Here is an 11039-nt window from a genome sequence, read left to right on the forward strand (position 1 = left end):
GAAAACTCGCCGGTTAAGAGGCAAAGCGCGCTGAGCGCAGGGAGACCGACATTATACGTTGTCTGCTGATGACAGGCGCGAGCAGAGAGAAATAAAAGCAAGCACTGTTGTATATATTTTATTATATTCTGGTACCTCACATTCTGCTGTTGTATTCAGCAAATTCGTTTTCTCCCTCAGCTCGTTGCGTTGTCTTTAGTCCCCGTTTCCCCCTTTCCCCCTCACCTCATTAAACACAGAACTGAGCCCAAAACTGTTGACACAACCAAAAAAAACAAAAAACAACAACAACAAAAAAACCAAACCAAAACAAACAACAACAACAAAAAACCCATAGAGGTTAAACAAAAAAAACAGAGATAAAAACACACAGGGAGTTTTTCTCTGAGAGACACAACGCTTGCTTAATCCTGGAAAGAGTCCTGGACCGCTTCCTATCCGGGAGCATCTTGGCATGTGAGTGGCTCAGCTCCATGCAGTTTCCTCCTCGTGCTCCTGGAGAGTGGAGGCTTCTGCAGATGAGCGGTGAGCAAATGAGTTTGTGTGCACGGCGCAGCATCCCGAGCGCTTGCAAGATCAAAAGGGGAGATTTCAGTGCCCGCGGGGCAAATGTGATTTGTTTTCCTTTCTAATGACTTGTAAACATGGAAGGATAGCACTGACTCAGTTTACGTTCTGTCATCCCTAACTTCTTGGATCATTCTCTGTTGTGGGCTTTTTTGGCTCAGGATGCCCAGGGCCCCATACAACCTGGCCTTGAGCTCCTCCAGGGATGGGGCACCACAACTTCTGTGGGCAGCCTGTGCCAGCGCATCATTGCCAGCTCAGTGAGAAATCTCCCCCGACATCTAATCTAAATCTCCTTTTTTTTTCAGTTTAAAACCGTTCCCCTTTAATGCTATCTATATCCGCCTGTGTAAAAAGTTGTTTTCTCTCCTGCTTATAAGCTCCTTTTAGGTACTGAAAGTGGCAATGAGGTCTCCTTGGAGCTTTCTCCAGGCTGAGCAAACCCAGCTCCCACAGCCCTTCTTTGTAGGACAAACAGGTGGCAAAGAACCAGATGTGACAGGACTCTTAACATGTCAAGTTAATTGCTTGTAAGAAGTTATTTCGGAGAACACATTAGGCATCAACAACAGACAGTTATATACGGAAAAAGCCTGAACTCTGAGATACCTGATGCCTAAGTTAGAAAGAAGGCAGCTAACAAAGATACTAAGAGATAGCGTGGTGAACAGATCAACAATGGAAGGTTAAAGGAGAGAGACAGATTTAGAGAGCTACTGTACAAGACTTTGTGTGGCACATACAGAAATAGACCAGTAATCTTATATAGGTCATGGCCTCACCTTTTGAAGTGTCTTCTATTACTCTTTTCTTTCGCTAGTACAATAGAAATAAAAAAGTATTAGGTTACAGGTGTGCTCTTTCACAGGAGTCTTATACAAGAAGGTTTTGTTTTGCTTTCTCCCACGTGCTTGCTTTTAACTAATTTACTTCCTTACATTGCACTGTTAGGGAATAGATTTTGTGGGGCAATAAAAAACAAAACACCACACAGAAGCTGAACAGGGTGCTTGGTAGCAATAAATTATTTTACTGTTTGAAATATCAGTGCTAAAGGAGAGAACAAGTGCAATGTGGGATTGCTAACCTTTGGAAGTATGAATTGCAGTATAATCTGCAAGATCTGGCCAATGTGAGAAAGAGTGTATTACTTCTTACAACTCTTCGTTTGCCAACTCCCTTTTCCCCATAACATAGTTGTACTGCCCTTGCTTGGAAGAAGCCCAGACCTTGGGCCTGGATGCATTTTTATAGGTAGGTAAACTGATGATAGTGAGAGCTGATTTGGAGCCTGGGGCTGGGGTGAAGAGAGTACGAAGGAACAGACTTAGGGCTGGGCAGACACGTCGCTTTGCCTATTCACACTCTTCTCCAGGTGAGCTAAGTACAGGTGTGCCCACCCTAGCACGCTGGAGCTGACAGCTGTCTCTTCTCTGCAACCTCTGGCTCTAAAGGTGAAGAATGCCAGTGGGGCTGGGTCACAGCAGTCCTTCCTCTTGCTCCTGGAGTAGGTCTCTGGTTTTTCTTACCTCATTATTCCCACTCTGCAAAGATGATGAGCTGTATCTTCACAGTGCTGTAATGGGCAGGTTGCGTGGTCTTTTCATTTAAAGGCTCTCTGTGGAAAGTGGAAACTGCATTTCCAATGTTGGTGTGACCTCGTGCTGTGGCACCAGTGAGGATCTGCAACATTTGGGAGTCACCTAGTGAACAGAGAACAGTACACGTATGTTTTTTGCAGGCTTACTCAGGAAAGAGAGTGCTGTCCTGCATCTGGATTTTTATTCTGCACTGTGAAAGGTCTAGAAAGGCCTTGTGGCTCTTTGTTTCTTTCTCCCTTGGGATCCCTTGGTCTAGATGCTGGAATCTCCTAGTGTCTAATGTGTGCTTTGTCACTGAGTTCAGATGTCTAGCATTGATGTCTTAATGCTTCTGAGATATTCCAGAGTACCTCCTCTGGCCTCTAGCTGCTCCTGAGGGGTCCAGGAACTGCTATCCCCTACCCTTAAGGTACTCTATTGCATCTCACACAGCACTGAACACCCAAACCCAAGCCTTTCTCATGTCCTGGGGAGGACTCTGTGTGTCATTCAAGCCTTTCCATTAGATTACACATGGCTAATGACACTTCCCTGCTTCCAAGGGACTCTGGGAGAGGTAATTAAGTCAGTGTTTGTGGGGCATTTTGAAGTTGACAAGTGTGATGGAAATTATTAGAAGTTATTTCACTAGAAACTTTGTGATGGTGGCTCCCTAGTGAAAAGCCTGCCAATTAAGTGGTGGTTGTGCTGCTAACCGAAACATTTGTGTAATTAAAGGAGTGCCAGCCTGGAAATCCTTTAAACAGAGCGTACAAGATTAAAAGTAGCTCTTGCTTTCAATGGCTGAACTGAGGTAATCTGCTGTAGTCCCTGCCCCTCCATTGCTATACAAGCCGAGCAACTCTGAAACAGGAGACTCAGAGGAGAGGTTATGTAAGAGCTGGTGAAGACCTTTGTACTTGGTGCAGGGCTTGTTGCTGCAAGTTGCAGCAGCCACTCACAGCCACTGGTGCTATTCAAGATCCCTCTGCTGATTACGCTCCTTTTTTATTTTTTCAGGGCAGAAAGCTGAGTGCAGGCAAGATGGAGGGCTGCTGCTGCAGTTGCTGCAGCAAAATGAGGGCCCACAGGGTCAGCTTCGCTGCTCTCACAGGAACGCATCGGCATGGCCAGTGTGGGGCAGACCAAAGTCCGGTGAGTTCTTCACCCTGTTTTTGGCCAACAGCTGTGCCTCCAGGTCCAGCCCTCCAGCCTGCTGAGCCCCTGCATCGTGGCCTGCACTTACTGGGCCTCTGCGTAGCAGTCTGTGCCTTTTCATACGTTACGTCATATAAAAAGAATGACCTTGTAACGATTTCATTTAAAGCATAGAAAAAGAAATGCCTAATCTTGTATTTTCAGCTAGGAGTTCCTCTGTGAAGCCCTCCCAGTTGCAAGTAAACTTTTAACATCACTTGATGTGAAGTTGATTTTCAATCCCGACCCAGAGGAGCAGCATATCCTAGCAGTAGCTCCCCAGGCCGTTTCGTAAGGATATACTTCAGTGCTTCCTGACACAAACTGTTTGGCACTCTCTTTAATACTTAAATTTTAGTAACACAACAGGTGTCAGCATCCCAAAGAATGAAGCTATTTATTTATTTATCTTTCTGAACTCATCTAAATGCCATGGGAGGGGAAACTGTGACATTCTGCAGTGGGGAATTGCCAAACATGTTGGAATACACAGGCAGGTCTCCAAGATAACAAAGATGTGTTTGATTAGGAGCTGTAAAGGCGTGATTTATTCTCCCAGGAAGGACACAAGGTGATCAGGGAGTGACTGAGTTCCTTTACAAATCAGAAACATGACTCGGGGAGCATGGGTTCACACAGCAGCCAATGAAAAGAGAATCCCAGGTGTTATTTTAATACAAATAATTCATAAGTGGGAATACAGCTGCAAAACCCATTAGCCAGGTATTGTAATACAGCTGCTACGCTGCTGCATAATTCATATTTCTGTGATCACCTTTGCATCCATTAGGATTTTTTTTTCCACAGATAAGTAAACTTCTCCCTCCTGCCAAAAGCACAAAGTGCACCTCAGGAAGAGGCCTGCAGACTTTGCACCCAGCACGTGTGCAGTGGGATCGTTGGCTCTCTGGGTTTTGTATGGTCCGGAACGCTTTCATAAAATGTGGCCAGAGCAGATATATGCAAGTTCCTGGCTGAGACTCAGGTATTACGACTGTTGGTTTTGGTGGACAGAAGAAGTCCCCTTCTGTTCATTTATAAGCTGTTTGAGACTTTGAAAAAGCCAGCCGGCGGCTCTGTCCCGGGGCCAAGCCTCATAGCTGTTCTGGAACAGGCTACAGCATCCTCTGAAACCCGTGCCTGTGCTGAGCCACATCCAGCGCTGTCAGCACCCAGCACAGCGTGCTGGCATCAGGGACTTGCAGTGGGCACGTGGGCATGTGGCCCATACGTTTCCTGAGCTGGAGTGATTTAAGCCTCCTGGCACGCAGCCCGCTGCATCACATGGCTCCAAAACACTCAGATATGTCAGTGTGCCTGCAGCTGCAGAGGAAGAAGAGGCTGCTGCAGCCAGCTGCTGGAGATTAGCACCCCTTCCTAACTACATGCATAGTTAGTGCTTAATCCAGACCTGTCAGTAAGGTCTAGGCTAACATGCATGTATTTAACAGCAGGGATTTCTGAGCCTGGATCACTCTGGCTATAACCTGGCTATGGAGTGTGCCATGTGCAGTCAGGCCAGGAGGTCTGTGGGGCAGCAGCAGCCTTTGCTCATCATATCGCATCAGCTACTCAATGTGGGCAGCTGCAATGCAGCCAGACACAGTTCCAGACCCAAATACTATGAATATTCCCTGCAGCCTCAGCTGGACACAACAGCCATGTGGAGGATTTTCAGGTCGCATATTCCACCTGTGCCTGACCCTGGGTGGCTGAGGGTTTCCTGCTGGTTCCTCTGAGATGGTCTCAGTTCCTCCCTCTTTCAAGTCACCACCCTCAATGCTTTCAGTTCATCTGCATTCCTCTGCGTGCTGAGCTTCCCTGTGCATGGGACATCAGGCAGCAGCCAGGCTGTCCCAGTCAACCAAGCCAGAGCTTCTCACCCCTGTGGTGCATGGAAAAATTGAAACGTTTCCCATCTGAGAGTTGAAGATTTCCCCACATCGGGTCACCTTTCTACCTGCTTCCTTTTCTCTGGAAGCAGGGCAAGATGTCCCCCCTGTGGGACAATCCTCCGCTGTAAGTCCTCGCAAACGTGCTGGAGTTCAAGAAGCATTTGGACAACACTTAGAAACACAGGCTGAATTTTGTGTGTTCCTGTGTGGAAGCTGAGCTTGATGGAGGAGCAGGGCTGGGCTCGATGATCCTTGTGGGATGTTTTCAGGATAAACATTGGCACTGATAGGACCAAGGGTAAAAAATGCAATGTGAATGATTACAAAACCGTGCATAGGGTGGAGATGGGAGTTGCTGTCTGTTCTGGTGAATTCAGAGCTTATTAGCAATGACAAGTGCTCTGGCCGCTGGATGGCATCATTAGCACAGGTTTCCTTTGACAGATTCTGCCTTTCACAGTTACCATCGCTAAAACACTTGAACACTGAAATTTCCTTTGCTAAAATACCTGCAAATGTGTAATTTTCAAGAGAAAGAAGTGTATAGACCAGGGACATTGCTTATTTTATACAGATACATGATTCCCTGTGCCCTCTCATGGAAATGTGACCATCTTCATCCTTCTTTAGGAAGCCCAGAGGCAGGAGAAGAAATTTCAGCTGTGCCTCATAAAACAGCATACTCATCTCCAGCTTTTCTAAAATGGCCACAAGTCCTTTGTGGGGATCCCTGCACCTACCTGCCAGGCACTCAGACCCAGGGACTATGGGACACTGAACTCCAGGCAGAGTTTTACAAGTCATGCTTAATTCCCTGTTGGTGAATTTCAGTGATAAAAGGACCTAAAAGAACCATTTGCTAAAGGTGTTACTTGCTCTGTTAAACAAGAACTGCTGTGGTAGAGTCCCTGTTGCCCTCATCCCTTTACCCAACTGACAAGCTCACTGCTTAATCCTGTGTTATACAGATTCCAGCCTGAAATCATCTGGGAAAAGTAGGACTTGGTTAAGATCTAATTGCTTGTTGTATTTACTTGGTAACTTTAAGGTATGTGTATGAAGGGTCTGAGGAAGCAAACAGAACAAATGATGAAGGTTCATCCACTGGATAAAAATCAATTTACCCTTTTCTAAGTAGGTTTGTAACTTCTAAATCTTCCTGACTCTTTGGCTGTGTGACAATATAAACTGAAAAAAAAGTCTCTTAGTGTGTCTGGAGAGGATAGTTTTCTGGAAGAGATAATATGCTGAAAATAATATATTTGTAAAGAGATCAGAAAGCCTTCAAGTTAGTACAGAGGATTGCTCTCATTCCTGTGGGAATCCAGAGAAGATCTTTGTATGGCATCTTGTATCAGACTGTAATAAAACAAGGGGCACAAGATTTGCTTGTGGGGAAGAAAACCTCCGTTAGAGGACATGGAAGCAGTCTGTCATGTTCTCATGGTCCGCCTGGGGAAAAAAGGATTTAAAACTGAATGGCACAGAGACACATAATATCTCTGTGAGTATCTTCAGTGAAGATGTCAGGATGTGATCTCTGGCCCTTTAGTATATGGGGACCATGACAATTCCAAGAATCAGAGTCCCCCTACACGCATGAAGTAGCAATTTCAGTTTAGTCAACACCTGGCTCCTCCAACAGCATTCCCTGATTTCATAGGCTGTTGAACAATTCACCATCCTTCCGAAATGAAAGTAAGATGCTGACAGCACAGTCAAGTTAATCCCATAACAGGATTTAGTAACGAGGAGGTGCAGAGGTGGTACCAGTGCCTAACTAACACTGCAGTGGCTGGATCCCAGAAGGTGCTTCCAAGCTTCTGGCTTCCCCCTGCTCTGCCAAATACTGCAAGAGCAGTGCTAATGGCTTGGCTGTATGCACTATGCTTAGCAAAGTGCCTTCCACCTCCAGCACCCCAACTGCATTTTGTCCATGTAGGTGGAAAATAAATGCCCATCATGGGCAAACTGTTTGCTGGAATTGGAGGGCAGAGTGGCTTATTACTCACATCAGCCAGGCAGAGTTGAATGATGGATGACGGCTGAAGCACTTGTGTAATAGAAATAATGGGACTAATAAGCACAAATCAATAGGCACAGTCATTCAGCAACACCTAACGCCCTTTGAAGTGGGACCTAGCATCCATCACAGCAGGCAAGGGCAGGATGCATGGGTACGCTCTCAACTCAGACAGTTCTGTACTGCTGAGCTGCCCAAGATTGCCCTGGGCAATTGTCTTATAACAAGGCATCTCAGAGGCTTAGGGTCCAAATTGAAAATTGAAAAAAGCCAGAATTGTCAAAAGTCAAGATGTTTAAAACTGCCCCATCTTAATGTCATCCAGGAGGACTCATGCCCAGAGAGGCTAACCAGTATGGCGTCATCCTGCTCAAGGACAGCATATGCTTCTATCCAGAAAGCGTTGCTACCTCTATCAAACCAGCAAGAATGAAAACAAACAAACCTAAAACTGTTTTACCTGCCATCTGCCTTTTCTGCCTTTTTCTCTGAGTTTTACAGTGTTACGTTGGCTTGTGAGAATCTTTGCAGGGTAGCACTTCCTCCCCAGCTTCCTCGAGAAGGCAGTAGGTGTGTGTACTTGTGAAGTACAGGAGGAGTAGGGAGTAAGTTCAAGCTTTAGATTCCTGATTATCTTCACTGAGTAGTTGCCGTCAGAGCAGGCTAGCCCATAGGCGCAGAAGTTGTGCCTGGAAGTGCTGTTCAGTGTCTAAGCTTGGAATTAGTTCTTGTTCTTCTTCCATCCAGAAGCATAAGCACAGCCTGAGGTGACAGTGAAGACTGTGAGACTTTCCTCCCTTCTGGGGTTGGAGCCACCCATGCTTTGGCTATGGCGGGCTCTCCTGATGCTGGTACAGGCCAAGGCTGCAGGGAGAGAGCAAAGCTGTGTCCTTTGTCCCTCAGGGATCTGTGCCCAACCAAGGCACTGCCATCATAACTCTGCATGGTGCTTCTTACTTGGTACTCACCAAGCTCAGCTAGCACTGGCTCTAAGTTCTGGTGGAGGCCTCTCATGGGTATTGCCCCCAGGGGTCTGTCTTGGGATCAGTACTCTTTAACATCTCTATCAACAACATAGACAGTGGGATCAAGTCAGCAAGTTTGCTGATGACACCAAGCTGAGCAGTACAGATGATACAATAGAAAGGAGGAACACCATCCAGAGAGACATGGACAGGCTCCAGGAGTGGACCCAAGTGAATCTAATGATGTTCAACAAGGCCAAGTGCAAGGTGTTGCACTTTGGCTCAGAGCAGCCCCAAGTATATGTAAAGGCTGGGTGAAGAACTCACTGGGAGCAGCCCTGTGGGAAAGGACTTGGGGGTTTGAAAAGCTGAACATGAGCCAGTGGTGTGTGCTTGCAGCCCAGAATACAGTTGGCCTTCTGGGCTACATCACAAGAGCGGTGGTCAGCAGGGCAAGGGAGGGGATCTTCCTCCTCTGTTCTGCCCTTGTAAGATCCCACCTGGAGTGCTGCATCCAGACCTGCGGCTCTCAGCACAAGACATGGAGATGTTGAAAAGCATCCAGAGAAGGGCATGAAGATGAACAGAGGGCTGAAGCATCTCCCATGAAGAAAGGTAGAGGGAGCTGGGCTTGCTCAGCTTCCAGAAGAGAAGGCTGTAGGGAGACCTTGTTGTGGCCTATCAGTACTTAAAGGGAACTTATATAAACAGGAGAGAGACCGACTTTTTACACAGGCAGATAGTTACAGGATGAGGGGAAATGGTTTTAAACTAAAAGAGGGGAAAATTAGATTATATGTGGAAAAAAATTTTTCACTTGGGGTGGTGAGGTGCTGCCTGGAGGCGCTCAAGGCCAGGTTGGATGGGGCCCTGGACAGCCTGAGCTGCTGGGGGCAGCCCTGCCCATAGCAGCGGGTTGGGGCTGGATGGGCTTTGAGCTCCCTTCCAACCCAAACCGTTCTGTGCCTTGGTGAAATGAGAGCTGCCAGAGCGATAACGTTTCCCTGCCGCCACCACCAGATGATGCTCCTGAGCAAGCTATCTGAAGATCCGAAGGCTGCGATTGTACGAACACACATACCTGCAGGCTGACTAATGCCGTTATGAAGATAAAATGACTTGTAAAACCATTCTTATTAATCATACAGGTATTTCTTAGACATCATCGCTGCGGAATACTAGTGTCACTCTTGAATTACTCAGCTGAGCTCTTGCCTAGGTGCTGCTGAAAGGGTGATTCCTTCCATGCTGTTGAAGATCCACAGCCACCAGTGCAGAGGGGATGCAGCACCCACATGCATACACCAGACTGATGCCTGCTCCTCTCGGTGCACCCATGCCTTTGGGGAAATGGCATGGGGAAGCCTGCTGCTGCTAGCTGCCAGGATCAACACCCCTGGACCATAAAGATGTCTCAGAGGAGACACTTGGAGGGCCATATAAAACACCTTCAGAAGGTGAGGCTGGTAGCAAAGAACCTACTGGCTAAGGAGACGACCCAGCCACAAAGTATATGCTAACTTTTAAGATATATTTCAGCTGTACCCCTCCTAAGAACACATCGGTATCCCACAAGCAGTGCTCACCTGCCTCTTCTCTACTGTGAGCGCTTCCTAAGCACTGGCTAAACTTCTCACGTTGTCCAGGTGATTAAGATAATACAGTCAGACCTAGAACAGCTGATCTCAAAATGTTCTTAGCAAGGAGGAAGGGACTATGTGCCTAAAAGATGCTGTTTTTTAACAGTGTTAGCTAAAGTAGTGAAAATCCTCGACAACCTCCCAGTACTAAACCAAATGTCCCTTTCCTACAGATACCAGATATACAGGCTATGTTTCCATCAACGTCAATGTCACTTCAAGTGTTTTTTGGCTCCTGTCTATTTTCTTGACCTCCCCGCTGTCCACCTTCATGGTGTCCCCATGATTTCTTTCATTGAGCAAAAGCCAGCCACACAGGGCTGGGGCCAAATCCTGCTGGTTTAGGGAGATGGCCACAACGGCAAACGTCCCCTCTGAGATTTATCTAACGACAGTAAATGTCTCTCTGTCTGCAATCTAAATCAGGGCTGAGGCCAGTTCTCTAGAGCTAATGTAATGTCACAGATTCTGTTTAGGTTTACATGTGTGGGTTAAGCTAATCCAACAAGAAATAACTGTTTGCAGTGATGGTCCTTTTTTTTTTTTTCCACCCTCATATAGGCTTTTCAGTAATGCATTCTTTATCCATAAATTAACAATGACATTGAAATAAACCCTTTAATACCATAAAATGACAACAAATCTGAGATTGGAAGCCAGAGCTATTACCTTCCCCATACGTGTACTTATGGCATAAGCAATCATACCCCAGGGAAAACTCTGACTTTGCCATTAGCCAAAGTACTCTGTGATTTTACATATCGCTTCCCTTGCAACTGGCAGTGAGCACAGATAATAGCATTATTCAGAGAGGGTAAGGTGGACAGTAATTCATCAAGTGCACCTCTGCTTTTACATTATCCTAGAGGTGCCACTACTAGCCCTGCTGCTGCCTGAACATTATTCTGATTTTTTGAGAAGAAATATCAAAACAGGCACTACAAAAGGAAAAATGCCTCATCTATGGACAACTGAATTTTTAAATGGACTTGAAATGTCTAGCATAGAGACAGTATTTTGCTTCTGGTCTTCCTCACCCATTCCTGTCTCCTGATGAGCAAGTGTTATTTAGTGTTTTAGATCATGGAATTACCAGCATTGCAATGCTCTGTTGGTTGTGAACTGCGAGGTGGCGGATTTTCTTTTTTTCCTTCCTTTTCTGTGTGAGCTAC

The sequence above is a fragment of the Cyrtonyx montezumae genome, unplaced genomic scaffold (genome assembly GCF_038088225.1).
Source record: "Cyrtonyx montezumae isolate F1298 unplaced genomic scaffold, pur_monq_1.0 scaffold_3, whole genome shotgun sequence".
NCBI classification, from domain to species: domain Eukaryota; kingdom Metazoa; phylum Chordata; class Aves; order Galliformes; family Odontophoridae; genus Cyrtonyx; species Cyrtonyx montezumae.